The sequence below is a fragment of the Schistocerca gregaria genome, unplaced genomic scaffold (genome assembly GCF_023897955.1).
Source record: "Schistocerca gregaria isolate iqSchGreg1 unplaced genomic scaffold, iqSchGreg1.2 ptg000695l, whole genome shotgun sequence".
Classification (NCBI taxonomy): Eukaryota; Metazoa; Arthropoda; class Insecta; order Orthoptera; family Acrididae; genus Schistocerca; species Schistocerca gregaria.
Window position 1 is genome coordinate 87,501 of NW_026062074.1, and position 5,000 is coordinate 92,500.

The 5,000-nt window shown below is 54.3% G+C and overlaps 1 non-coding gene across 1 annotated transcript in view; it reads right to left on the reverse strand.

The window, feature by feature from the left end:
- The window catches only part of LOC126320027 (small subunit ribosomal RNA), a 1,893-nt gene extending 294 nt beyond the window's left edge, over positions 1-1,599 (reverse strand). Inside the window, exon 1 of the ribosomal RNA XR_007557801.1 lies at positions 1-1,599. This exon is cut by the window's left edge and continues 294 nt beyond it. This is a non-coding gene — a ribosomal RNA (small subunit ribosomal RNA).
- Between the last annotated feature and the right edge of the window lie 3,401 nt (positions 1,600-5,000).

A 5,000-nucleotide genomic window follows, 5' to 3' on the forward strand; every position in this document is an offset into this window, starting at 1 on the left:
GACCTTTCGGCCTAGGAAGACACGCTGATTCCTTCAGTGTAGCGCGCGTGCGGCCCAGAACATCTAAGGGCATCACAGACCTGTTATTGCTCAATCTCGTGCGGCTAGAAGCCGCCTGTCCCTCTAAGAAGAAAAGTAATCGCTGACAGCACGAAGGATGTCACGCGACTAGTTAGCAGGCTAGAGTCTCGTTCGTTATCGGAATTAACCAGACAAATCGCTCCACCAACTAAGAACGGCCATGCACCACCACCCACCGAATCAAGAAAGAGCTATCAATCTGTCAATCCTTCCGGTGTCCGGGCCTGGTGAGGTTTCCCGTGTTGAGTCAAATTAAGCCGCAGGCTCCACTCCTGGTGGTGCCCTTCCGTCAATTCCTTTAAGTTTCAGCTTTGCAACCATACTTCCCCCGGAACCCAAAAGCTTTGGTTTCCCGGAGGCTGCCCGCCGAGTCATCGGAGGAACTGCGGCGGATCGCTGGCTGGCATCGTTTATGGTTAGAACTAGGGCGGTATCTGATCGCCTTCGAACCCCTAACTTTCGTTCTTGATTAATGAAAACATACTTGGCAAATGCTTTCGCTTCTGTTCGTCTTGCGACGATCCAAGAATTTCACCTCTAACGTCGCAATACGAATGCCCCCGCCTGTCCCTATTAATCATTACCTCGGGTTCCGAAAACCAACAAAATAGAACCGAGGTCCTATTCCATTATTCCATGCACACAGTATTCAGGCGGGCTTGCCTGCTTTAAGCACTCTAATTTGTTCAAAGTAAACGTGCCGGCCCACCGAGACACTCAACTAAGAGCACCCTGGTAGGATTTCAACGGGGTCCGCCTCGGGACGCGCAAGCACGCCTTCGGCTCGCCCCACCGGCAGGACGTCCCACGATACATGCCAGTTAAACACCGACGGGCGGTGAACCAACAGCGTGGGACACAAATCCAACTACGAGCTTTTTAACCGCAACAACTTTAATATACGCTATTGGAGCTGGAATTACCGCGGCTGCTGGCACCAGACTTGCCCTCCAATAGATACTCGTTAAAGGATTTAAAGTGTACTCATTCCGATTACGGGGCCTCGGATGAGTCCCGTATCGTTATTTTTCGTCACTACCTCCCCGTGCCGGGAGTGGGTAATTTGCGCGCCTGCTGCCTTCCTTGGATGTGGTAGCCGTTTCTCAGGCTCCCTCTCCGGAATCGAACCCTGATTCCCCGTTACCCGTTACAACCATGGTAGGCGCAGAACCTACCATCGACAGTTGATAAGGCAGACATTTGAAAGATGCGTCGCCGGTACGAGGACCGTGCGATCAGCCCAAAGTTATTCAGAGTCACCAAGGCAAACGGACCAGACGAGCCAATCCGATTGGTTTTGATCTAATAAAAGCGTCCCTTCCATCTCTGGTCGGGACTCTGTTTGCATGTATTAGCTCTAGAATTACCACAGTTATCCAAGTAACGTGGGTACGATCTAAGGAACCATAACTGATTTAATGAGCCATTCGCGGTTTCACCTTAATGCGGCTTGTACTGAGACATGCATGGCTTAATCTTTGAGACAAGCATATGACTACTGGCAGGATCAACCAGGGAGCTGCGTCAACGAGAGCTGAGCAGCCGGCCGCCCGGGAGTGTGTCCCGAGGGCCCGCGCGAACACGCAAGCGTCCGCTCAATTATTCTGCAAACAGGAGGAGGCTGAGCTCCCCTGCACGATACACCTCGAAACCCTCTCAGGTCCCGGCGGCGCGCAGCGCCGTCCTAAGTACTTGGTCGGGTTCGAGAGAGGCGCAATCGCCCGGAGATGGGCGAGTAGACGCTTTCAGTGCGAACACCCGTGCTCCCAACTGAGCTTGCCGCTGCCGACAGAGGCCCGGGAGCGTGCTGTCGTGGCATTGCCGGCGGGAAACAACACGCGCCACCTACGGTGACCGGCAGCTCCAACGCCAGCGCCACAGAAGGGCAAAGCCCCACTTGGGTGCAGAAGCGAACTCTCCCAGCACAGCGCACGCGCCAACACGTCCGCAGAGCTGCGATACAAACCACCTGCGAGAACCGCTGGGGGCGACCGAGCAGCAGACGGCGTCGCGACGCCGAGTGCCGGGCGGCGGCGCATCCTCAACGCACACAGTCCGCAATCGGACCAGCACACTGCAGATGTCCACCGCGCTTCGCACCGGGCTCGGCAGAACCCACTTTGGCCGCCTGGCGCCGCGCGCAGGGTGCGCCGGCGCATAGCTGGGACGCCAGCCGGGCCCGTCGGCCGGCGCTCCTGCCACTGGGCGCCCCCCACCAGCCGGCTGTAGTGCGTGCGCTCACGCAGCGCGCGGCCAGCACGCCGGGCGGCCCCCCCTCACCGGCCGGGGACTGTCCCGCCAAGCCACAGCCTCGTATCGCTTCATACCCACATGGCCAACTCAGGTTCGGGGGCATGGCGGGTACCGCCGAAACAACCGGTTCATAGATGTACCGATCGTCGCTATCACCGATGCACCTGCAGCGCGAACAACCGCTCAACAACTGATTTCCAGTTCATTTGCGGATCTTTGGCAGCAAACGTATACGTCAATCTACATTTGCGAAATCTACGATTCTGGCATGCCTGCATGTTATGTGTCACGACACGCTACATCAGCCCACATACACACTGCGGCATGTACACGAGAGAACACGTGGAAGATGGTCCGCGCACGTGTGCAATGTCCCTTGCGCGGTCGACTGTCAACCGGCCTCTGTAGCATGTCGCAGATGTGGAACGCGGTCCACCGTGCTATCATGTTGTGTGGGGCAATACGATTAAATAGGAAAACCCTCGTCGCTACATCAACAGACGGCTCACGCTGATTCCCGGCAGAGGGAGGAGGGGGGGGGGGGGGGCCAACATGCAATACTTTCGTCCGTACCTACCTACCACATGTCTGTACGGCGTACAACAGTGCAATCTCGCTGTAATGGGGAGACGAGACAAGTAGCATCGTGCACAACATATGGCCCTTATGATTCGCCATTGTAGGGCGCAGCCGGTGTACGGTCAAGCATGTGCCACATTATGTCACTCAGTACGTAACGACGGATGATCAGTGTGGGTTACGCGTACATCAGCGGACAGTCCACACAGGCCGTACCACAACGTACACTGACTGCATCGACAACCGAATGCAACTGAACAGCTGCAAGGCTCATTTCACAAACAAACGCCTGACCGACCAGCTTGGAAGGGCAGGAGGGGAGGGCGATATTCGTTCTGTAGCGGTACACCCTTCCAGTGGTTAGCGGGACTGTGTAGAAAGTACGCAACACTCGAAAGACCTTTATGTGAGGGTACGCACCATGGCATCAAGAAATACACATGACACCAGAGGATCCAAGCAGTGAACTATGTTCAGAGGGTTGCTGTTAGGCAAAGCTACATTCCTGTGACGTTACATGTGACAGTTAAGGTGCAGTGTAAGTTAGGTTAAGGTGCAGCGTAAGTTAGGTTAAGGTGCAGCGTAAGTTAGGTTAAGGTGCAGCGTAAGTTAGGTTAAGGTGCAGCGTAACTTAGGTTAAGGTGCAGCGTAACTTAGGTTAAGGTGCAGCGTAACTTAGGTTAAGGTGCAGCGTAACTTAGGTTAAGGTGCAGCGTAAGTTAGGTTAAGGTGCAGCGTAACTTAGGTTAAGGTGCAGCGTAAGTTAGGTTAAGGTGCAGCGTAACTTGGGTTAAGGTGCAGCGTAACTTGGGTTAAGGTGCAGCGTAACTTGGGTTAAGGTGCAGCGTAACTTGGGTTAAGGTGCAGCGTAACTTGGGTTAAGGTGCAGCGTAACTTGGGTTAAGGTGCAGCGTAACTTGGGTTAAGGTGCAGCGTAACTTGGGTTAAGGTGCAGCGTAACTTGGGTTAAGGTGCAGCGTAACTTGGGTTAAGGTGCAGCGTAACTTGGGTTAAGGTGCAGCGTAACTTGGGTTAAGGTGCAGCGTAACTTGGGTTAAGGTGCAGCGTAACTTGGGTTAAGGTGCAGCGTAACTTGGGTTAAGGTGCAGCGTAACTTGGGTTAAGGTGCAGCGTAACTTGGGTTAAGGTGCAGCGTAACTTGGGTTAAGGTGCAGCGTAACTTGGGTTAAGGTGCAGCGTAACTTGGGTTAAGGTGCAGCGTAACTTGGGTTAAGGTGCAGCGTAACTTGGGTTAAGGTGCAGCGTAACTTGGGTTAAGGTGCAGCGTAACTTGGGTTAAGGTGCAGCGTAACTTGGGTTAAGGTGCAGCGTAACTTGGGTTAAGGTGCAGCGTAACTTGGGTTAAGGTGCAGCGTAACTTGGGTTAAGGTGCAGCGTAACTTGGGTTAAGGTGCAGCGTAACTTGGGTTAAGGTGCAGCGTAACTTAGGTTAAGGTGCAGCGTAACTTAGGTTAAGGGGCCAACGTGGGTTAGGTTAAGGGGCCAACGTGGGTTAGGTTAAGGGCCAACGTGGGTTAGGTTAAGGGCCAACGTGGGTTAGGTTAAGGGCCAACGTGGGTTAGGTTAAGGGCCAACGTGGGTTAGGTTAAGGGCCAACGTGGGTTAGGTTAAGGGCCAACGTGGGTTAGGTTAAGGGCCAACGTGGGTTAGGTTAAGGGCCAACGTGGGTTAGGTTAAGGGCCAACATGGGTTAGGTTAAGGGCCAACGTGGGTTAGGTTAAGGGCCAACGTGGGTTAGGTTAAGGGCCAACGTGGGTTAGGTTAAGGGCCAACGTGGGTTAGGTTAAGGGCCAACGTGGGTTAGGTTAAGGGCCAACGTGGGTTAGGTTAAGGGCCAACGTGGGTTAGGTTAAGGGCCAACGTGGGTTAGGTTAAGGGCCAACGTGGGTTAGGTTAAGGGCCAACGTGGGTTAGGTTAAGGGCCAACGTGGGTTAGGTTAAGGGCCAACGTGGGTTAGGTTAAGGGCCTACGTGGGTTAGGTTAAGGGCCAACGTGGGTTAGGTTAAGGGCCAACGTGGGTTAGGTTGCCAGAGATGTGTCAAATCAGGATGTACGTTTGGCTGGT